Below are 25,627 nucleotides of genomic sequence, written 5' to 3'. Positions count from 1 at the left end.
AACTGTGGCTAGTACATTTTCCCAGTGAGGAAAATGGAACTCAGTGAAGGTAAATGATTTATTCAGTGACACAGTTACTGAGTTATAGCTCCTGAATTCAAATCCAGATGCCATCACAGCCTTATGTGTCTAGAAGTTCTCAGATGACTGTCACCATGTTTTTATGAAAATAGTATAGCAATTGTTACTTGCAAAACTTTGAATGACTGCTGTTTCTTATACTTAATGAATCTTTAAAAACCTTAAAAATATTGAACGTAATGTTGGCGCTTATACTGGAATTAATTGACTCTTTTCTTTTGAGACTAACTTAATTTTGCTTGTGGTTGAAGATTGCTAATGTTCATTTAACTTAGGATTTTAAACATGTTAATGATTTCAAATATTCACCGAAGTTTTAAAAACAGTGTAAAAAATTTTTAAATCTCTGGCCTTCAAGGATCAGTTTTCTCACAAATCTTGCATTTGTCTTTTAATGGAACTGTATAGTTCATTATATTTAAGAAAATTGGACACCTCTATTATGTAGTAATATAATAGTATTGTGAATTTTGCAGGATGAATTTTATTTTGCAGTGTTTTCTATGTCAGGATTTGTTGTTCAAAAACAGTGACTAAATGAAAATACATTATTAGTCTTCCAGAAATTTTACTTTCTTCAATAATTCACATGGACTTGGAAATCAAGATAATGTTGAGTAAATTCAAAATTCAGACTGAGAATACTGAGTGTTCATATTATGTATTTCTTCAATAATTAAAATTGAAACTTATCTGTCACTTTATAAACACATAAAGAAACAAGAAGAGAGAATAGAAACATTTCTCAAATGTGTGTTCACCAAGTCTGTGTTCAGAATCTTCATAGGCTATCAAATCATACCAACAAGGGTAGAGATTTGCAGAATTTAAGATAAATGGCATAACCAAAACTTCAGTATTTTCAAATATAACAGTGTTTGTATTCCCTTATCTAGATGAACAACAGAATTATTTTTGCAATGTATTTATAATAAAAATGCATGCAAAAGTCAGTATGTTCAGACTAGTATTCAAAAAATTCATGTTATAAAATTATAACCTTTGAAAAGCAAATAATTCTGAGATGATACCAAGATTGCACATTAATAAAATGTGTTGAAGCAGATTTCTTTTTCGTAACACTTTAAATTTTTTTTTGTGAATCTTACAATGAATTACCAGACCTAATATTTTAATGCAAATTATCTATGTGTAGTATTTTATTGTTATTGGTTCATGTAACTTTGTGTCCCTGGTTTCTTCTTAAACTCCCAAAACTTAAACACACATACACACACACACCCACACACACACCCACACCCCCCCACACACAAAACTTAACATGGTCCACTACTAGAGTGTTTTGGTTCACGGCCTGCTCATGGCTGCTTCCTTTTTGTAAGAGATGTGTCCTTTGTGGACAGGAACCCAGGCGAGTTTCTTTGATATTTATAAACTCAGAAGTTGAAAACCTGTTTCCAGAGACATTAACTAAATCACTAGCTCCAAGAAACTTTGAAAATGTTGAATGTTATCAACATTAAAACCACACCACAGTACTTGTGGAGATATGTAAAGAGTATGATTCAGTAGTAATGTTGTTTTCTAATGATCTTCAGAATGCTAATTAAGAATATTAAGCAAGAATAACTATAATATATTGTTAGTGAGACTGAAGTTTTGAAATCTGAATAGATCGCTATGCTGAAATGTTAGAAATAATTCCTTCAATCTGTAGGCTAGTGTAAGATTATGTTTCTCTTTCTTAATATCTTTGTACTTCTTAAATAATATTAGCCTGCATGATTATACAATCAGAGAATATGGATATAAATGATGTATATTTAAACATTTAAAATTACTAAAATGAAATATCTTCCTCTTCACAATTCGGCTGTATTTCAATGTTAAGTACGTCATTTTATAACCTCTCCACTTACATAATCTTGGAAATCTTAACTGTTCTTCTAATTATAAATTTTCCTTTTCTTGAATATAAGTATGCCTTATTTTAGGCAATATCTGTGACATTTTTTATTTCAAATACCAATGTTATTGTAAACCATTTAAAAATATTGCATTGCATTTTAAAAACTATTTTATTATGAATTAATTAATTTCATGATACAGCTGCAAACATCCTGGTTTCTATTACAGCACTTGGAAGAAGCAAAGGAAAATGATCTCTCCCAAAGGCACCTGCACTGTGTTAGGGTTAGGGTTAGGGTTAGGGTTAGGGTTAGGGTTAGGGTTAGGGTTCATGATATTTCTCCCATATGGGAATATACATATCGCACTGGGTGATGGGTATTGTGTGAGCAACACAGCATGTGTGTGTGGTTTGCTGTTGTAAATGGCTTTTCAGAAGATGATCGTTAGGAAGATCATAAAGAAATGGAAGAAGTTTTATAGTTTAATTGTTCACGTCTTCATAGAAATCTCTTATTGGCATTTCTGAAAATCACTTTAACAAAACTATCAACACTTAACATTGCATTAACAGAAAGTAAAAACACGATTTCATTTTCAAAGACCTTTGTAATTCAACCTTGTGTGACTCAACCAGATACCTTGTTCACTTGCTCATCTTGTGGGTCCAACCAAGCTTGCCTTTTAGTGTTCTAAATGCTCCCTGTAAACATCAGGATTCTGCCCTGAAAGCTCTTCAAATGACTGCGTCATTACGGACTGTTTTCTAATGACTGTGATCAATTTTCATATGATACATTACCCAGTAAACATTAAAATTTCAATCATTTATCCCAGACATTTAAAAATAAAATTGAAAAAGTAATTATCCCAGAACCTTAAAGCCATAAAAATGTTTCATCCAGTTGCGTAACGTAAGAAATTGTCAAATTGTGCAGAATAAGCCATGAAAATGATGCAGCAAAGTTTTTATATGATGAATAGTTGAGATCAACAGAATTTCCAAAGGCAGAACTTTTAGAAAGATTACAGAATGTCTTCCCAGTTATTTAGATCTCACAAAATGTAATAGTTAGGATATACCCTTTGCATTGCATGGAATGAAATTTACATGATCATATATGTAACTGGTTCTAGGAAATGGTGCTCATATTGATACCAAAGTGAGTCAGTTACTCCCATAAAACATTCTGATCCTTACTACACTTTTTTCAAAAAGATTTGTTTATTTTTGTTGGAAAGGGTATCTGTTTAGAAAGAGGAGAGAGAAAGATCTACCCTTTGCTGGTTTATGCCCCGGGTGGTCCCACTGGCCGGAGCTGAGCCAATTCAAAGCCATGAGACAGGAGCTTCTTCTGGGTCTCCTATGTGGGCTCAGGGTTCCAAGCCTTGGGCCATTCACTGCTGCTTTCCCAGGCCACAAGCAGGGAGGTGGATCAGAAGTGGCACATCCGGGGCCTGAACTGGTGCCCATATGGAATCCTGGTCCTTGGAAGGTGAGAATTGATCCATTGAGCCATTGTACTAGGCCTGATCCTTACCACACTTTATCATGGTTATCCTTTTTAGTAGGCACATCTTATATGGAATAGTACATGTTTCTCATAATAATAAATAAAGTTACCTGTGGTTTCTGGATCGTATTTTTTTTAATGATTGCAAGGTTAGCAGTTTAACAATTATGGACCTAGAAATCTATAGCTAGCCAGAGTTCTCTCAGCCAATCATGCTTTATTCAATTTCAAAGGGTCTTGTTCAACTACTCTTTTGATTTTTATTATATAGGCTACTCATTATTTTAACATTTCCACTGCAAAAATACAAGAAATAAGACATTTGTTAAAAGAAATATGATGATTATGGGAAATGCACATGAAGATTCTAGTAATTAGCATTGAATTGAAATATGAATGATTTCTTTCCAGTTACAATTAATGTTTCTGGAAAGGTGTGTATCCTGTCAGGACAGTCCTTAGTGCCAAGGTAAGAATCAGCAACAATTTTATTTGTGACTCCTAAGGGCAGGAAGCACTTGTGTCTTCAGGATGTATCCCAAACAAGATTGTTCTGACTCTGGTAACAAAAATAGAACCTCCTAGATAGGAAGGACTGAAATCCCAGTAGAAGCAACATTTTGGCTATCACCCTCAAACTGCAAACTCTCAGCATCTTTGCCAGGCCTCTGGATGAGGAGCTGATGTGACCTGGATGTGAGACTGCACTTGTTATGCCTCACTTTTCATAGCTTTTTGCCAAAGGTAATGACACAAAGATTTTTTTTCATACTTGGAGATTGCCATTTTCAGAAACAAATATTTTAAGATGTAGCCCTTTACTGAAGTTATGTGGACAAATAATACAGAAAACAAAATGATCTACTACTGAAATTGTGATCTTTTTTGTGAAAACTAAAAATTGCTCTTTGAGAGAATAAAGAGATTAGTGTTATGTGGCAAAAAATAATCAGCCACTTGGGACAGCCTGTTTAGTCCTAGCTACTCATCTTCCAGTCTAACTTCCTGCTATTGAGTCAAGGAGGCAGCAAATGACTCACCTGGAGGAGTTCCTGACTCCTGGTTTTAGCTTTGCCTGTTCCTGTCTATTGTGGCCATTTGAGAAATGAAGAAGTGGCTGGAAAATACCTCTCTCTCTCTGATTTTAAAATAAATAAGTAAATAATTTAGAAAATGGATCAATTTGGTTATTCCAAAATTACAAATCAAGCATTTTTAAATATTAAATTTTAGTCTGCTCTTAGGAAAAAAGTAAAAAGTATGATCAAACTGCATTTACTTCTTGAATCCAGTCTTTCCTTTCTTCATGTGAGTAGTCAGTTACTGCATCCTTTTTATTTTAGATTTATTTTTTATTGGAAATGCACATTCAATTTTTAAAAGATGTATTGATTCATTTTTATTAGAAAGTCATATTTACAGAGAGAGAGGAAAAACAGAGAGAAAGATCATCTGTCATCTGGTTCACTCCCCAAGCAACTGCAATGGCCAGAGCTGAGCTGATCTGAAGCCAGAAGTTCTTAGCCAGTAGCCAGGAGCTTCTTCCAGGTCTTTTGCATGGGTGCAGGGTCCCAAAGCCTTGGGCTGTCCTCCACTGCCTGCCCAGGCCACAAACAGGGAGATGGATGGGAAGTGGAGCAGCCAGGATATGAACCAGTGCCCTTATGGGATTTTCAACTTGTTCTATTTCTGGTCAGAAAATCTGTTCACAAATGAGCTGTGCAATTCTGTCACCGTTTTTTACTTCAAACTTTGCAAAAATTGAACAATACAACACCAACATTTCCTCTATAATTTTCATCTGTGACACCAGCTCCTACAACTATGAAGTGTTTTGCAGCCAAGCCAGAATGTTACTCTTCCATAGCACCCAGAAGGACAGGGTATCTGAATGTCTGTTTTCACAACAGGTGGTATTGTCGTCATAAGCACTGCACAGGTGGTTGCCCGTGGCCCGCACAGGCCCCAGGCCGGGGCCACAATGTGCTCCAAGAGCCGGGAAAAGCACAGCCACAGCGTCCCTCTGGGGCTCTCTTGCTAGGAGAGATGGCGGGACTCCCTTGAGCTGAGCAAGAAGTGAAGGGGATGGTAGAGGAGCACAATATGAGGCACAAGAGGATTCATTTCCTCAGAGGTTTGGGCTCGTTGGTTCTTGGTGCCTGTAGACACACGGCAGGCCCACACCCTAAATGCCTCCTGAAGGAATGACCTCGAAAGCGCAGGGCACTGGCTGCCACTGGTCCTCGGGTCCTGAGATGTGTCTTCTCACTGGGTCCTTCTAAGCTCTGCCAGTCTCCAGCTTTTCCCTGCCACAAACCACTTGTAGTTAGGATGTACATTCCTTGATGGTAATGCCAAGTCTGTGAGGGGACACTTTGGGGTATAATTGTGGCATGTTATTGACAAGAAGTTGTCAGCTTGGTTGACTGGAGGAGTTTTAGACCAGCTGTATATGTCCATTATTGTTTTAAGACACTTGACACATGTTCCCTCTTACATAGCTTTGGTTGTTAAGACAAAACCACCTGTAAAACCATCTGTTTGCTTATTGAATCTTACTTAAGATTAAAATATGAATCTACTTTGGACCCCAAATCTGGTTTGCTTGCAAACATGTTACAGCAACACAGCTGACATTTGTAGAGCCTCTCAAGAAAAACAAATTATTTTAAATGACAGACTGTTTTCAAATGATGCTTAAATACTGACCTGGGAATATATTTATATGAACAAAGACTACATTTCTTCCTTCTAGTTAGCATGAGCGGTTATACCAGGATTTGCTATTAAAATTCTGCTTCTAAACATCATTATCTTATTAGCTTCCTAGGAGCCTAAGGTACGTGAGTGTGTGTGTGTGTGTGTGTGTGTGTGCATTTATGACTGTGTGTGGTGTGTATAACACAAAATATAAGAAAAAATATGAAAGAAGTAGGATTTTCTGTATCAAAACATGAAAATGTCAGAATATGTTAGAGGCTGTATTTTCATATAGTATACTTTCAAATATCCATTAAAATACAAAGCTTCAGACTCAATTACAGCAGTCTCCTTTTGCCTGGGTTTTGACTACCAGTTATTTTAGTTAACTATTGTGCTCCATGATTACTTGTACATATAATGTGTTGAGGGATTTTTGAGAAAATGAGACTATACTTACATAACGTTTATCTTAGTATGCTGTCAGATTTATTCTGTCTTACCATTTACCAGTGTGCCTAATATCCTGATGCGTCAGTTTATCATTTATGTGTGCTGAAGGAAAGATATCAGCAGCTACAGAGCTTGGGATTATCTTCATTTTAGGAATCCATTTGGGGTCTTGATGTATGGATTGGTTTTATCATAAAAATCACAAAATATTTGCGATTTATATATGTGCAATGAGAAGAGGCGAAGAGGAAGGCATAGCTGGAATTCCAAGTTATGCCAAATCTGTTGGACTTAATCTCTAAGTTTGCAAAGGAAATGTCCTCAACTTTTTGTGAGTCTGTTATGATTTTGTAGAGTAGGTCAGGATCAATATTTGTAATCTTGCTTTCGAAAGTAAAAGAATTATTTTTGTGAGATTATGAAGAGTGGCATATACTTTTCAAGATTCCTTTTTTCTTAGTGTTTTCATATCACCAAATATAACATTCTTGAAGTGTAGCAGAACAAAGAGTCTTATCTCCTGTTGACAAAGGTTCTGCATTTGCAATATGTCCTAATTACTATATGGTAAGTTGGTGTTGTTTGCTATTGAAAGTGTTTTAAAATTAAGGCAGTAACAACAAGCATATTATGGACAGGGACATATGTCAGATGAATAGTAAAATATTTAAATTTTGGATATATAACTTCCTGGGAATTATTAAAACATAGCAAAATACTTAATTATTGATCAGTGGCATTAACTGTTAAATATGGTTTTTTTTAGGAATTGATAGGCATTAGACATTTAGGTTGAACACCTCAAAAAACTATTTTTTACTGTGTGTGTGTATATATATATATATGTACATGTATATATTTAAAGCAGTAAAATGCCTAGTATAGGAATTTATCTGCTTAATTTTTTTTCTGCAGAGAATGCTATCCAATGATATAATTTATTTTGTTATTTTTATGGCATAAATGTGAATAGACAGTAAATGCCTATTTTAAAAAACACTTCCCAAATGAATTTTAGTTAATGTGTGTTCATTTTAATAGGAATTCACTATATTTTAGAAAATTGCTGTTTTCTTCAGTTGAAATTATGGCATTTTGCAAAAATCTGAAGTGTCAGTTTCCTAGCAATGGCAGTTGGGGAGCATGATAAAACTTTTTCTAGTTTCTGAAATAAGCATAGCAAATAAGCTTTCTGCTTAGTCCCTTACATATACTTCTAATTTTAAACAAGGTTGAAAGTAGACAATGAGACAGCCACATTGGTTGTGATCGAGGGTCCCTGCTGCCTTGTGTTCAAGAGCACAGGATAGACCTGTACTGAAATCTTCATTTCTGGAGAAAGACGCTTAGTGGCTGCCAGTCCTCACGTGGAATGGCTGTGTTCTCCATGCCTTACACTCCATATTGTAAATAAGGGATTCTGATGAAATCGTTTGGCTTTCCTGTGATAGAATGTGAACTCTTTCATACCCATTGGTGCGTGTTTGTTGCTGAATCCATGTCTACAACATTATTAGTTATTATTGCTTACCGCAAGCTCACATGAGGGGCTCACAAGTGTGAACTGTCATACACATCTGTTGCTCTATATCAAACCACAGGTCTTCCAAATGTTTCTAAGTCCTAATTCTGTGTTTGAAAATTAGTTCAGCAATTAAAATCCTATGGTTGTCGCCTCAGAATATAGTATGTGCAAAAGATTCTTGTATGTTTAACAGTTACTCCTGAAACAGTTCAGACTGTCTTCTTTCATAGTGCTCTTGGGCAAAGGTTGACAAAGGACAGATAAGTTGCATGAATGTCCAGTTCAAACTTACTAATCAGGCAACAGATTGAAAACATGACAGCTTTGTCATGCCTTTATAATGTATGGTTAAGGACCGTATGGAACTGCTCTCTTGGTTGGTAGTGAATTAAGTAGGCTTGTGCTTCAACTCAAACCCACTCACTTCACAAACTTGATTTGCTGGAATCTATGTCCCAGAAGTGTCACTTAATCAGTGGGCAAGTTATAAAGGCAGAAATAAATATATGGATTTGTGTATAGGTTATTTAAGATTCATTAATTTATTTGAAAGACGGACGGAGAGAGAGAGAGAGAGAGAGAGAGAGAGAGAGAGAGAGAGAGAGAGAGAGAATAAATGCATGCATGCATGCATGAATGAATATTCCATCCACTAGTTAATTCTCTATATGGCTACAACAGCTAGGGATAATACAGACTAAACAGGAGCCAGGAGCTTCTTCCTGGTCTCCCATTTGGGTGGCAGGAGTTCAAGAACTTGGGACATCTTCTACTGTTTTTCCCTGTTCATTCATTTCAGACTGGATTGCAAACAGAGCAGCCAGTGCATGAACTGATGCCTATAAATGGATACAGGCATCAGTGGTAGCAGTGTTTACCCTCTACTGCCGTGGCAGCCACTGTTTGGATTCTTGGTAGGCAAATTTCTCTTTCAGGGAAGATGAATTTTGAGTTAGCAGTTCAGGGCTAGATCTAATCCTCCATCATTTATCTGTCTATGTGAAAGGAATGAAATGCATTTTGAGCTTTAGGGAGTTGGAATCTACAGTCTGAAGTGGGCGGATCGGAGATTCAGATGCCATCTGTGTTTAGTGTCAGGAAGAGCGATCTTGCCATGATCTCTTCCTACAGGGATGAGGACAGTGATTCCCACAGTAATCCATCTTGGATCTTGATCTGAATGCCCCTCAGTGCATCTGTAGATATTGGTGCTGTGAGAATGGAAGGTACTATCTGTTGCCAAGCTGGACCCATTCTGCCTCTGCTTAATTGACATTTATCTCAGCTAGACAAGCACATTCCTCTGCATCATTGCCAACGGGGCAATGACTCATCAGGTTGTTTTTTCCAATTGTCCCTTCCATCCATTCTGCTAAAATACTGGTAAAGAAGAAGCTAATGTCCTTGGGAGGAAAGTCACGTTGTAAGAATTGTAGATAAAATAATGCTGAAGACACCTGTGCAGCTGTTACTACTACAGCCGTCTGTACCCTATCTTCAGACTAACTGTATATGGCAGAAGCAATATCATGTTTTATTCAAGTCATTGAGGCACAACTTCTGACATTAGTAAACAAATGTTACTTATAACAGAGACTCAGGAATATCAAAAGAACAGTCAGTTTCAAGGGATTACTATATTCCCTAGAAAAAATGTGTAAGAGTGGGGATGGTACTTCACTGGGCTTAAGAAATGAGCGTGGCAAAAACTTTAGAATAGTTGGCTAGATGCAGGGTTATTTTGCAAATAAAGAAAAATTACTTTCTGTTTTAAAATGATATAAAATTAAGAAAAGACAATGTATTCATTTGAAAGGAATAGGGGGAGAGACATGGAAAGGCAGAGGGCTCTTCTTTTCACTGATACACTCCTAAGGTGGCTGTGGCAGTCAGATTGGGACTGGGAGCTGAGAACTTTGCCTTTTTTTCTACATGGTTGGTGGGGACCAAGGTACCTATGCAGTCTTCCCCTGCCCTCTCAAGTGCGTTAGTAAGCTCTGGATCAGTAGTTGTGTTGTGGAGACTCAAACCTAAGGCTCTTAGATGGAAAGCCAGCATGGTAATGGCTTAACCTGTTGCACCACAATGCTGACCTTGACAATGGAATAATTTTCACCAGTACAATAATACATGATGTAATTGCTTTTTGCATCTTCCAACCTCTGGTGGCTGCCAGCATGCCATGACTTGCAGACACATCACCCAGTCTTGGCTTCCATGTCCACATTTGCCTTTTTCTCTTCCTCATGACTCTAGTAAGTGTGCTTATCATAGCATTTACTGCCACATGTTCCAATGCTCAGAGCTTGAATAAAGCTAGTTCATTCTGAGATAGTTAGCAAAAAGGGATGTAATGTGAATATGGAGGTTTTTTAAATTTACATTAAGAGACTTCTGTTTCCTTTTGGTTATGCATGTGTTGCTTACTCAGTGGCAAATTATTTTATCAGGGTGCTACAATTTGTTGTTGATGTTGTTGTTGTTGTTATTGTTGCTGTGATCGATCCGGCTGTTATGAAATGATGTCAATCCGAAAAAAATAGTAAAAAAAAAAAAGAAAGTAATTTTCTTTGATGGTTTAATCATATTATGTCCCGTTAATAGGAGTATTTTCTTTTTTAAAAATGATGTGTTCAAATTGTATGAAAGGTCCTTGCTTTGATGATGATGGTCACGGTTTTTGTTTGCCAATTTGTTATGATAATATTTTTGTTGATTAGATAGGTATTAGAAGATGAAGTAACCTTCCATTTAAGGGATATAAAATATATTGTCTTGATGTATTATCATTTTAAGTTTTGCCAGGCAAGACTTAACAACATTTTATCAAGAATCTTTCTATCTTTATTTATGTGTTAAGCTGCTTTATAATTTTACTTTGTATGTTGCTTTTATCATTTTTGGTATTTGAGGTATAATAATAAAATATGTAAAAAATAAATTTACATTAAAAATGAAAGTATTATGAGTGGGTATCTGAGGGACAGATAGAATATCGAAGGTAGGAACTTGTGTTGTAATGCAGAGAGCTAAGCCATGGCTGGTGATACCAGCATCTTATTTGACACCGTTTGTTGCAGTTGTAGTTGGGGCAGTTCTTTGAACAATATCTAAGCATCATAGACCTTTTGATTCTGTGAGCAACCTGACAGGCTTTTCTGCAGAGAGAACTCAAGCTCCTAAGTTTTTACTTCCTCCTGCTCTTTAAGCTGTTTTCCTCTGAATTTGAAAATGTGTGTTTAATATCTGATTGGCTGATATTTCACCCTTGGTCTTTGGTCTTTTACCTTGTAGATATGTACATTTTAAAACCTTTATCATTTTAGCAAACTATCAGTAGGGAAAAAAATAGATACTTGCTTCACGAATCATTTCACAAAAGCTCCATTTTTTAAATAACTCCAGCCAGAGTTATTTTTCATTCTATTTCAATTTTATTAATTTTAACTTATTATTATCATTTTGTGATACAGTTCCGTGGGCTATGGGATTTCCTTTCCCACCTCCCTAAACCCCTCCCCTCTCACAGAGTTCCCCTATATTATCACCATAGTATAGTTCTTTACAAATAGTCACATGTCCAACATTGTGGGCATGTACAATGACAGAGAGTCCTGTGTCCTATTGTCAAGATATAGTTAACAGTGTCATTTGGAGTCCATCTTTGATCGTGAAGTAGAGATGCATACTGCATTGTATCCTCACATCTGGATATAATAGTCTACTATAGCTACTATATATTTCCTTAAATGTAAAGCCATAACACAAAATTAACAACAGGAAGAAAAAAGAAATTAACATCACCATGCGATTAAATAACATGCTACCATATCTCACTGAAGAAATGAAAAAGAAAATCAAGAACCTTCTTGAAGAAAATGATGTTACTATGCTCTTTGAGTCACTGAAGAATTTGTCTTTTTTTTAAAAAAATATTTATTTATTTTTTATTGGAAAGCCGGATATACGGAGAGGAGAAGAGACAGAGAGGAAGATCTTCCGATCTGATGGTTCGCTTCCTAAGTGGCTGCAACGGCTGGAACTGAGCCAATCTGAAGCCAGGAGCCAGGAGCTCTTCTGGGGCTCACACGCAGGTGCAGGTTCCCAAAGCTTTGGGCCATCCTCCACTGCTTTCCCAGGCCACAAGCAGGAAGCTGGATGGGAAGTGGGGCCACCAAGATTAGAATCGGTGCCCATATGCGATCCTGGCACGTGCAAGGCACGGAATTTAACCACTACGCTATTATGTCGGACCCGTCACTGAAGAATTTAATGAGAGCAAAGTGTTTTGAAGAGATGAAACAAAAAAAATTATCAAAATCCATGAGATATAGTTTCCACTGATCTTTGATGGTGAAATATGTCTCCTGTAGGCAACAAAGAGATGGGTTTTGTTTTTTAATCCAGTCTACTGATCTACGATATTTGATTGATGAATTTAAGCCATTTACATTCAGGGTTGATATGAATGGGTGGTAATTTGGTCCTTTCTTTCTAGCGATGAACTGTTCATTGTTTAATTTAGTCTTCTGTTGTTTTATTACTGGCATGTTCTTCACATTTGCCTTTGGTTTTGGTGGGTGCTATTCCTCTTCTCTATCAACAGAACATCCTTAAATATCATTTGTAGGGCAGGTTTGGAAGAGGTATATTCTTTAAACTTTACTGTGGAACAATTTTATTTCATTTTCAAAGACAGAAAAACTTTGCTAGGTATGTTATCTTTGTCCGACAATTTTTTTTGCATTTAGAATCTGGAATATGTCGCTCCATTCTCTTCTTGCCTGTAGAGTTTCCTGTGAGTGGTCTCCTGTGAGTCTGATTTCCATTCCTCTATTTGTCAAGTGACTTTTTTCACGTGCACATTTAAGGATCTTTTCCTTATATTCGATTGAAGAGAGCTTGATTATCATGTGTCTTGGTGAAGACCTCCTTTGGCCAACACTGTTGGGAGTTCTGTGCTCCTCCTGGATGTTGTTTCCCAATTCTTTCTCCAGATTAGGGAAATTTTCCTTTATTATTTTATTTATTTCTGCACCTTCTGGAACTCCCATAAGTCTTATATATGACCTTTTAGTCATGTCTTTCAGTTCTGTAGCTTTTTTTTTTAGATTGACCCAGCTTCTTTGCTTTCCCCTGGTGACAGAAAATATCTTCCAATTCTGAGATTCTTTCTTCTGCTTTATTCATTCTATTGTGGAGACTCTTCACTGTAGTGTTAATTTGTTCCACTGTTTTCTTAATTTCTATATGTCAGCTTTCATTTGATTCATTTCCTGTGTGGCATATTCCTTGAACTTCTGCATTACGTGCTTCTCTTTGTTTATAACAAGATTTATTAAAAGTGTTTTGAATTCTGTATCCTCCCATTTTGTGGATGTATTCCTCAGTTAACTTTGAGGTTGGCAAAGGCTTTTGTTTCTTTGCAGTGGAGTCAGTAATATTTATTGTGCCTTTGTCTCTTCTTTTCTCTTGGTCATTGTATCAAACTACAACAATTGTACCATTGTTAGCAGATTCTTCTCCTTGGGGCAGGTTTCTTTTTTTTTTAACATTTTTTAATTATTATTATTAATTATTGTGCATTATGTGACAGTTTCATAGGCTCTGGGAATCCCCCCCACGCCCCTCCCCCCTGGTGGATTCCTCCACCTTGATGTAGTATTACAGTTCAAAGTCAATCAAGATTCTTTATTGGGACTCTTAATTGACTGGGGCAGGTTTCTAAGCTGAGTTACACACAGGTCTACAATTCAATTTTTAGTATTGTGATTGGTACATGTCTCTGTTTGCAGTCACTTGTGCCACTGCCTCCAGTGAGTTCCAGATCAGGGTTCTTATGTTAGACCTCCACCATGGTCTCTGTAGCCCCAGCTCCTGGCTCACCACTATCCACCTCCTGTAATACTGTGCTGAGACTGCACCATTGTCTGTACAACCTTCCTCTCACTTCTGGTTTGAGCAGTTCCCAGGATTAGGGAGACACAGGAGCCCTATACAACTAGGTTGTTGGTGGTACTGATCTTGCTGGAACCTGCTGGCCGTTAGGTCTGAGGGCCACGTGGACGTATTTTGACACATGCTATGCCAAAGTCGGTATAATTTTTTGTGTGGACCAGTGTAATCCATTGAACTTAGTGATTTTGCTCCTAGCTCAGCACATGCACAACTCAATACTGTCCCTGCAGTCTTAAAGCTTTTGTCACACTGCACAAAATGGTTCTTGATGTGCCACTGCTAGAGTTCTTGAGCTGCTTGCCATCAGGTCTGAGGGTTACTCAGACCTATCTTGGGTGGAACCTGTAGGATGCTAATTATTGCAATTAACTGAGCCAGAAATGAGTTCACCGCCAGCTCAGTGCATGCACAGTAGTGTCTCATAGCTGTTGCCTCCTTACATAAAACGGCTCCCAATTTGGTTCTACTGGGTGGGCTTGTCTGTGAAATCCACCATGGTCCTGCACTGCCCGTCTGGGACCTGCTGCTCTGTGTTTGCTCCTGATCAGTTCAAAAAGACCAACAGGAAGGGCAGTTCTTTGAGTTCATCTCCTGAGCTGCCAGTGAATGCCCCTTCCGACATTGTTGCTGGTAGAGTTCTAGCTGCTGGTGTAGTTCAGACACTGCTCACTAAATGCTGCTCGGGTATCGGTCACTGCAATATCATACCATTGTGTCTGCTTCTTTCCTGTGTCTGTCAGTCTCCAGGTGCCCCTCTGCTGTTGTTATGTCCTGGAATGTGCCCTCACTGCTTCACCTTGGCTAATGTTTATCTGTCTGTTTAAACGTGTCCTTACCCTATTCTGCCATCTTCACAATTTTAGACTTAATAAGTATAAAATTGCATCAGCAATCTGTTACGGATGCTTCTGAATGTTACTTGCTGCCAGCATTTAGTTTGCAGCCTGAGATTGGAGAAGCTTGTACAGAGGACTGCCCTTGCAGCTTCTCTTTTCCAGCGTTGTGTAAGAAGTGTTGTGAAAAGATTCTGTCTTAGTGTCTTCTGAAAGCTATCACTTTCCAGTACTGCTCACTGTGTTTTTGGTGTGAGGTAGGGTTTGGTTTCCAATATTTTTTTTTCTCTTAGGAATATGCAAATCTTTCGTATTGCTAAGGAGTGTGTGCATCCCCATTGTGTTGTGGTGCTGCTGATCTACATAAAGGCTCCTTGATGTGTTCTGGGTGTATTTCTGTGCCTGTTTCCACATATCCACCCCAGGCATATTAACACATTAACACATCAAGTTAGTGACTGTAGAGCAAAAGGAAGCCTGCACGTTCTGCAATGTATGTTTTCCCACCTGCTTCTTTATCAGTTTCCTGGCTGTGTTGCCTGGCATCATTGTAATAGTGAGATTTCTCTTTTGGGTGTTCCACTTAACCATTCAGCTAAAACTTCAGTGACATAACACTTAACACCCTCAGGAGCTTGCATTATAACCACTGCTGGTTGTTTCTGTTTGCTTTTTCTGTCTCTAGTATACATAGTCCATTTTAGCTGGCCTTGTTTCTTGCACTTCTGCTTCTTACTGCTGCTGGTAGGAAGGGGAAGAGGATGAGAAGGGAGGGACTCAGGAGGGAAGCAGGGAAGGAAGAGAAGGAAAGAGCAAAGGCGGAAGCCATCTTTCCTTCTATCTCCGACCACCTCCCTCTCTTTCTCTCTCTTTCTTCCTCCCTTCCTCTTTCTTTCTTTCTTTCTTTCTTTCTTTCTTTCTTTCTTTCTTTCTTTCTTTCTTTCTTTCTTTCTTTCTTTCTTTCTTTCCCTTATTTCCTGTTTAAAATGTTCTATTTCTCCATGTCTTGTAACTTTTACAACACCTGTGTCTATGTCATGATCCACTGCCTGCCTTTGTGCTTGCCCTTTTCTTCACTCTCACTCTTTGCTGGGCATGGCTCACTCATTCTTCTGCAGGCCTTTCCGCTCTTTCTCCAGTGAGTACTCCCTGGGGTCACTTGGGTGTGTGATTGCTGCTCAATAAAAGTATGTTCTGTCTAGGGCTTGTCAGCAAAATTCTCAGTTTTTATATTCTCAAAATGGATATTCCCATAAATTTTCTTTAGAAAATGCCTGAAGGCAAATTATTTGAAATCTGTTCTGCCACAAATGATCAGTTTGTCAAAATGGGTCGTTGCACTTTAAAAATATATAGTTTATTAAAAATATTGCATGGTGAAGATAAAAGAACCTAATATAATAAACTATAATTTAAAGAAGATTAAAAATCCAAAACTGAAACATAATGAAAGAACTATTATTTTCTCAAATATGCTGTGTTCCTAGTGACATTATTATTTTAAAGCTCTGTTTATTTTTATTGGAAAGACAGAGCTACAGAAAGAGGAGATACAGAGAGAAATATCTTCGGCCCACTGGTTCACTCCCCAAGTGTTCACAACAGCCAGAGCTAAGCTGGACCGAAGCAGAAGCTGCTTCTGCGTCTCACAAGTGGCTGCAGTATCTCAAGGCTTTGGGCCATACTCTACTTCTTTCCTAGGCTATATGCAGGGACCTGAATGGGAAGTGGAGCAGCTGGGACATGAACCAGTACCCAAGGCAAGAATTTAGCCACTAGGCTATCGTACCAGACCCAATAGTGACATTTTTTATTTTGATAGGAATTTATGTTTATAAGGGCATTGACATATAACAAGACAAGAATTTCTTAACTGTCTGATGGAGAGTTTTTCAAGTTCAACACTTCAGTCAGTATAAAGGGCCTTGTGCTTATTCAGCAGCATTACAGCTTTTGAAGAGTTAATTATTTTTGTTTGAATGACAGGTTTAAAGAGAGAAGGAGTGAGAGAGAGAGTGCTCACTTTTGCCTGTGCTGGTTCACTCCCCAAATGGCTGCAATGGTTCGAGCTGAACCTATCCAAAGCCAGGAGCCAGGAACTAGCAGCTTCTTCTGGGTCTCCCATGTGAGTTTAACAATCCAAGCACTTAAGTCATTGTCTTCTGCCCTTCCAGTGTGTTAGCAGAGAGCTGGATCAGAAGTAGAGCATCCAAGACATCAATTCACACTGATATGGGGTGCCAAATATGCTGATATCGTATTAGCTTGCTCTGCCACTGCACTGGTCCCAGTGTTACAGATTTTACTGCTGGCTTCCAGTACCGACAATGGCTCCTATGCATTTTACATTCCACCAAATATAGCTGAGGTCTGCTGGACACATTTCCGAAACTCTGTATTTTTCTAACTTACTTGTGTTCTCTTCTACTGTTGACACTGTATCTCTGCAGTCTGTATAGTGGACACTTGAATGCCACCTGACAACCAGCATAGACTCCATAAGTGTGAAGATGCCCTTTGGAAAACACAGTTATCCTCAGTTGACAACCTGGATTTGAATGTCTGACATAGGATATGAATGAAGGGACATTGTTTTTAAAAATCTGTTACTTATTTTGAAAGGCAGAGTGATCCATTCATATCTAGGTAGGTGAGCAGGCAGGCAGATGGATAAGGATCTTACGCATTGTCTCATTCCTGAAATACTCATAGCAGTCAGAACTGGGCCAGGAGCCAGGAACTGCATCTGTCTCTCCCCTGTGCGTGTTAAGGACCCAGGTACTTGTACCGTCATCTGCTGCCATCCGGGAAGTACACTAACAGGGTGCTAAGCAAGGAGTGCAGATAGCGCCTTATCTCTAACGCTGGGACAGAGGGATCTAGATGTCCCAGCTCATGACTTCAGTTGGTGCGACATATGTCTAGACCTGAAGAGAGCCTCCAATTCCACTTTGATTTGTTGACTATGTGGGAATTCAGATATTTCAGATATTAGGTATTCTGTGGCTGAGTCTGATAAACTGCTGTGCAATGTGTATAAGTTTCAAAAAGATCTTCATGAAGGGACATTACATGTAAGACTGAAATATTATAAGGTGAGTTATAATTTGGAGGTCTAACATGACCATGACGTTCCTCAGTAATGTTCATGTAAAAGCTTTCATTTGACACTGATTTCCATTCATTTGTAAGGTTCTAATGAAAGTGAGTTGATTTATGAAAGACAAAAAACTTTAGATGAAATTGTTTTGTAGTCTTCATCTATAATCTGGAAAACTTCCACCAGAATCAGCTCTTAGTTTTGGTACAGCTGTGTTGCACATTCTCCTCTATAAAATAAATTTTAAAAGAACATAGTCTTCATCATGCAAACTTTGGATTCATGTCAGTAAAAATATGGTCTCAGCACACAAGATGCTTGCCTATTTTAAATTAACTTGATATATGCCCAGTAGGAAAGAATATGTACATCCCAGTTAATCTAAAAGCTGTATCAAGTTCTTGAAAAAATAAGTGAAAAGCCAAACTAAAATATGCTGTTTGTAAATCTGTCAGGGGACTGTCCCTAATAGTTCTGACTCTTGCAGAGGTTGAAAATACAGGCTTAGCAGAAATGTAATGTGATTTGTGTTAAATCTATAAAACATCGTCCATCACATATTAAAGAATGATTCCTAAACTATTTCTATGAAACTTCTTACTCTTTGCGATCTCTGTAAGATGAAAGATGAAGTAACCAGTAGAGCGATAAGAATTGTTACGTTGAAGAATTAATGAAAGAACTGAGATATCATACAACTGCTTCTATATTGTGACTTCTGCATAAGTGTGGATAATGCTAACAAAGTACATTTTTACAAGGCCTAATGGTTTAATACTTCAGTGAACATGATGTTACCTGGTTAGTCTGAAGAAATCCCTCATTCTTTTGAACATGTTTAATAACTCAGAAATCAAATTTAAAATGCACAAAACAGAAGCTGGCAAAATAAGATTGTCTCCACACAACAGATAATCCCATATTTTTTTAAAGTCTGTAGCACTCTGGGCTACACCAATGAAGTAACATGAAAGAGAGGATGCATTGATCTAGCTTCCTGAACTTGTATGTCATTATGTGAATCTATTTGGATTATTATTTTTTGTCTTTTGTTCTTACTCAGTTATTGCAGCATGTCTGGCATGATGAAGGATGATTGTAAATGAAATCCCTAAATCCATCTTCAGAATCCCAAAACCTTAAATTGAATCATGGGATGATATTATTGCACATTTTTTATTTGTTTCTGAATATTTTATCTGGAAATGCCTTTCCTTCTGTTTGAATGCATTTCTTTGACTGTGTCTTGCATATCAATGTGATGCTGCATTAATTTATATGATAAGTCTCCAAACTCCTCCTGCAGTCCTCCTGCAGCAACCTCAGAGCTCAAAATCTGCTCATCATTATTCATGTTGAGAATGATGGTCCTGTCTCAGATTCTTTGAAAATATTTCTTATTACTACCAACTAAGAAGATGTAGCGTAATTAATCCTACATTTCTGAAACTGCTAGTGTAGGACATGGATGTGCTTTCTAATAACTTCGATAAATTAAAGAACAATCACTCCCTTTGGGGCACATTTATTTATGTATTTGGTTTTCTGTATCAGGAAAAACGATAATTTCTCTATGTGAATTTAGAAACCTTTATAGTGAATTATTTCCTGGCAAATATTATATTGTAATTTTTAACCAGAAATGGAAGAGCAGTTTGCAAAACTGTCTCCTTATATCATATAATAAAATCATTGCTGTTGAAACAATAGAAAATCCAGAAGGAAATTGCACATTAATACATAAATGCTGCTATATATATATAAAAAAAAGCCTTGAGCTCTTGGTCAGGACACTTAATCCTCCTGAACCTTAATTGAATCATCCACAGAATGAAGTTGCTCACTTACCATTGCTGAAAAATTCACAGAGCTTCAAAGGGCCAAGTGATGAAACAGATAGGAAAGACTCCTGAAATGTGTCTAGTGCTTCACTTAAGGCAATGTTTCTGTGTATTTATAAACTAAAGATCATTTGTAAACCATTTTAGTAATTCTCTAAGTGAAGGTAAATATATATTTATCATTAAATAACAAGTTTTATGAATTCACCACCTGTAACTTGATAGAAAAACAATTGGACCCTTTCAGTTGGTTCCATTTTCCCACTAAATTAAATTATTCTAGTAACTATAGTGCATCTTTTGACAATTTAGGAAAAATTAAATTTAGCATGAAATTGTGCATAATTGTAAGGTACTGTGTGATATTTCATCATATGTAAACATTATATACAGTTATACAAGTAATAATTATTTCATATCTTTCATGGGAGGAAATGAGATAAGTTGATTGATTATCTGATATATGGCAGATTTCAGGTTAATTCTCAGGATACTTAGAAAACTGGTTCAAAATGAGATGCTCTTCTCATCCCTGTTGTTTTCATTTTTACTTGGACATATTGATTGAACTACTTAAGGGGATGAAAGACATCTAAGATCAGCATTCGTGTAAATGAAAAGCTATAAATAAAAAAATGTAAGAAAAGTAGTGTAGTATCTAGAGAATGTGAGGAGTCCTAAGATACAGAAGCAGCTTAAAATACTCAACAGTGGAAGTCATTCTTTAATTTTCAACTATCTTGAGAAAGTGCTCATTGCATTCATTCACTGATCCATGGCCGTGGGATTCTTTCCTCATACAATTGTCCTCAAATAATGTTTAGGGATGGGCTCTACCACTTGTGATCACATTTTTAGTTAATTTGTTTTTACATGAAGGTGGCACTTCTTTCCACATATAGCTCTGTCAGGTATTTTGATTGTACTCATTTTATATTCATCCTTTAAGAAAGCCCCCTCTGGTCCTGTGACTGTCCCAGCTGCTTCAGCCTTGCCTTTAGAATTCAGTTGACCAACCCAATCGAGCTTAATGGGTTAACTGAGTACAAATTTAATCCTTCCTATTTTTACACAGTATGATAATGTGACATGACATTTCTTCATACCCATTTTTCCCCAGGCAAATGAAATACTGAATATGTTTCAGATAATTTTTGTATGATTTATTATTTCATAAGATCTTGTTTTTTGGGACTGTAAAATGCTTTGATAATACAGAAAAAAATATCTTTGAAAATTATTTAATATGCAGGCACCTGTAAAGAAGATGTCACAGAAAAGTTCATGTTATGACTGGGAATATGGTGTTATTTTTAAAAACTTTTTTTATTTGAAAGACACTTTTATAGCCAAGAAGGAGAGATACAGAAAGAGACAACGATGGAAAAAGAGACAGGGAAGGAGGAAGACAGAGTGAGAGATACAGAGACACATCGTCCATCTTCGAGTTCTTTCCACAGATGGACACAAGAGCCAGGGCTCTGCAATCCAAGTCTCCCATATGGGTAGCAGTTTCCCAAACACTTCTAATCTCTCTCACTGCTTTTGCCAGGCAATTAACATGAAAATGGATCAGAAATGGAGCAGCCAGGATATGAAGGAGCACCCATCATGGATGCCAGCTTTGCAGTCGGTAGCTTTACCTTAAGGTGGCAATACCTGTCCCAATAGTGTTTTTCCTTTTTTTTCCTCCTGGAGGATTCAAAGTACTTTTTGGTCTGTTCTATAGAACAGTCAAAGTTGAGTATTGAGCTCTATTTTCTGTTGGACATAAACCTTAGTTTCAGTTTTCTAATGAGATTCACATCACAATATGAGTATTGTGTGAATTGGCTAGGTGATTTTCATGTCCTGGAAACCTCCTATGGTGACACTTCCTAAAAGATTTTTACTTAGCCTCAGAAAGGGTATTTTTTAAAGTAAATTGGATTTCTAAAATTGATATTTGCTATTAAGTGAGACGGTGATGTAACTAATTTTAATTCTGAAGAGGGAGCTATTAACATTTAAGTGTTCATGTGTCTGGAATTTTTCAATATGATGACGATATGAATATACTAATTGCATATCTTCCTGCATTTTTGAAAATATAAAGAGTTACTTTCACAGATAAATCTAGAATCAACCATGCAATTTATTAAATATGATACGTTATGTTAGTTTGTTTATGTTAAGCTCCTAGCATCAAACACACAGGGCATCAGTGACCATTTAACAATGTTCAGGTGAAACAGTCCCACGAGGCAAAAGGTGGTGCTGTTTTCCAGCAGTAGTTATGATCAGGCACCTTTACTATTTCTTATCAGATTTATGTCATGGATGTTTGACACACAGCAAACCTAGTGGTAGGTGGTTATTTTGTAAAAACACTGAGGTTAAACTGCCCATGTCATACATTGGCATACCTGCTCCTGACTGAAGCTTTGGCTCACCTGCTCCTGACTGAAGCTTCTTGCCAGGGCAAAACTTGGGAGACAATTGTGAGCGTTCAAGTGGTGATTGAGTTTAGGAGAGGTGGATTGGGTTTCTGGCTTGTGTCTGCAACCCTTTTGCAACCCCAACCCATGAAGTTTCTTTTGCTGATATTTGGGGAACTGAACTGTAGATGGGAACTTTTTGTGTCTCTACCTTTCATATTAACTAATGAACAAAAAATTTTATAAGAGAAATAACCTTGCACATGTCAATTTAATGACATATGTACAAGGATGCTTCAAAATTATTGAAGAATTGGGATTGAAAGATAATTTTCCTTTGGTGCAAAAGATGCTGAATTCTGAAAAGGCTTTTCATAGTATAGATTTTTCCATGAACTTTTTGAAGACATTTCCTATTCTATATCATTGACTATAGTTACCCTTTCATTCTATAAAATACCAGCATTCCTTTTCCTATTGGCAACATTGTGTCCCATGGCCAGCTTCTACCCTCCATCTCCTCTCTAACAGCCCTCCTCACCCACCTCCAACTCTAGCAACTCTTGTTCTATTTTCTGTTTCTATGAGATCTCATTTTTTGATTCTATAAATAAGTAACATTATTTGCAATAGTTTTTCTCAAGTTTGCTTGTTTCACTTAAAATAAGGCACTACAGTGTCATACATGTTCTTGAAATGTTAGTTTCATCTTTTGTGTGGTTGAATAGTATCCCGTTGTGCATGAGAGGTTTCCAGAAAAATCATGCAAAATGTTTATTGCATTTTAATTCCATTTACCATTTACTTTTTGAAGTCCTTTCATGCACAGATTTTTCATTTGTTCATGTATTGTTGACACTTAGGTTCATTCCATATCTTGATTATTGTAAATAGTGATGCCATTTATGAGGGATACAATTGTCTCTTTAATGAACTGGATTATATTGCAGGCATATATTTGGCTTCCACAGAAATGTCCATATTGTTTTCCACAATAATTATAGTAATTTTAGTAATATAAAACAGTGGCATAAGAGTTCTGCTTTTCGTACATCCTTCTCTGCCTCATTTTTTTTTTTCTTGTTGATACTAGCCATTCTGAGTGGAAAAGTTGGTATATGATTGTGACTGTGGTTTGCATTTTCCTGTTAATTCGAATTTTGCAAATTTTTAAATATATGTGTTTGCCATTTTAATATCTTCTTTAGAGGAAAGTATATTCATGGTTTTTGTGCCCATTTTTTAAGATTTATCTTTTATTTTTATTTGAAAGTGAGACATACAGAGAGGAGGAGCAATAGGGAGGAAGATCTTTTGTCCACTGATTCACTCTCCAAGCAGCTGTAATGGCTGAAGCTGCACTGATCCGAAGCTAGGAGCTAGGAGCCTCTTCTGGGTCTCCCACACGGGTGTAGGGTCCCAAGCTCTTGGGATGCCCTTGACTGCTTTCCCAGGCCACAAGCAAGGAGCTGGATGGGAAGTGGGGCTGCAAGGGAACTGGCACTCATGTAGGATTCCAGAAGTGTGCAAGGCAAGGACTTTAGCCTCTATGCTACTGTGTCAGCTGTTTTTTGCCCATTTTTAACTAGATTAAATTGAACAGCTTGATTTCTTTCTGTTTTGCTTTTATAATGACTTGAGTTCTTTGTATGTGAATATTTCAAAAAGTTCTGAAAAAATAGAATTAAAACATGTTTGTTTTGGTCTTAAGATATTTGTAAAAAGGTATGTGGCATGCTCATAAAGTTCTGATAATGTAAACTTTGAAATAACTGTAAATGAACATGTATGGGTATAGTATCAGTATTAATCCTTTGCCAGTGTATAGGTTTCAAGTACTGTAACGCATTATGTAATTGTCTTCATATTGTCAGTCATTTTCTTTCTTTTTTTGCACAGGAACTTTTTATTTTCATAGAATCCATCTACTGTTTTTATTTTGTTACCTGTTTTTTTTTTTTTTTCAGAAATATTTGCCTAAGTTTAGTGTCATGGAGTAAGATTTTTTTTTTCTTTTAAAGGTTTATTTGTTTTTACTGGAAGGGCAAATTTAGAAAGAGAATGAGAAACACAGAGGAAGAATATCCATCCATTGGTTTGCTCCCCAAATGGTTGCAGCCTTCTGAACTGAGCTGATTTGATGCTAAGAGCCAGGAACCAGGAGCCAGTAGCTTCTTCTGGGTCTTCCACTCAGGTCCACGGTCCCAAGGCTTTGGCCCATTCTCCATTGCTATCCATAAGTAAGGAGCTGAATGGGAATTTGAGTAGCTGCATCATGAACCATCATCAGTATAGGATCCTGGCATTTGCAAGGGAATATTAGTCAATTAAAATCGATCCATCACAACGGGCCCAAGATAATTTTTCCTCACTAGGTGAATCAGTTACTTGAATTGAAGATATCTTACTTTCTGGAATAGTTTTCAAATTTCATTTTGGTCTTAATAGTTTTCCATAAAATGGTAAATAAATGGGACATTTTGAATAAAACTGATAAAATTATTAACGAAATTAATGTAACCACCTGTCTGAAAGAAAAGAAAAAGAACAATTTGGTGACTAATCTCACCTCTGCTCTAGGATATGATTTTATATTATTTCAATAATTTTTAAAAACCTAAAAATATTTTGAGATTGCCATTGAATATCCTCATTAAGCATTTTGGTCAACTTAATTTTTTTGATATAACATTTTTAAATTATGTGGTTGCCAAAAACTTAGCGGTTGTAGTAAGTACTGTTCAGCAAATAGGTGGTAAAAATCATAGTTCAGCAAGAAAATGGATGAGGTCTATAGCAATTATCAAGCGAAAGGATTTTCCACCTCACTTACGTAAATAAAATTACACAGATAAAACGAGGGCACAGCCAGATGGCTTAAGGGCTAAATCCTCTCCTTGCATGATTCGGGATCCCATATGGGTGCTAGTTCATGTCTCTACTCTTCCACTTCCCTTCTGCTCCCTGCTTGTGACGCGGGAAAGCAGTAGAGAATGGTCAAAAACCTTGGGACCTGTATCCTGATAGGAGACCTTGAAAAATCTCCTTGCTCTTGGCCTCAGATTAGCTCAGCTCTAGCCATTGTGGCCACTTGATGAGTGAACCAGTGAATGGACGATCTTTCTCTCTGTCTCTTCTGTTATCTATAGATCTGCCTTTCTGCTAAAAATAAATAAATCTTTTTAAAATAGTAAAAAATGGGCATTTAACTTAATAATCTTTGTATTTTATTCTAATTTCACTGAAATTATTCTAATTTCACTGAAATTTTTATAATTTATTAATTGATATGATTGATTGTGCTTAAGTTATTACCATAATCCCCAAATTACAGAA

At 37.0% G+C, this 25,627-nt stretch overlaps 1 protein-coding gene across 1 annotated transcript in view; it reads left to right on the top strand.

Annotated features, from left to right (window-relative positions):
- BRINP3 (BMP/retinoic acid inducible neural specific 3) overlaps positions 1–25,627 on the top strand; it is a 402,242-nt gene that overhangs the window by 60,083 nt on the left and 316,532 nt on the right. The window lies entirely within an intron of this gene.

This window comes from Ochotona princeps, chromosome 10 (genome assembly GCF_030435755.1).
Source record: "Ochotona princeps isolate mOchPri1 chromosome 10, mOchPri1.hap1, whole genome shotgun sequence".
Classification (NCBI taxonomy): Eukaryota; Metazoa; Chordata; class Mammalia; order Lagomorpha; family Ochotonidae; genus Ochotona; species Ochotona princeps.
This window is presented reverse-complemented; position numbering and strand designations above follow the sequence as displayed.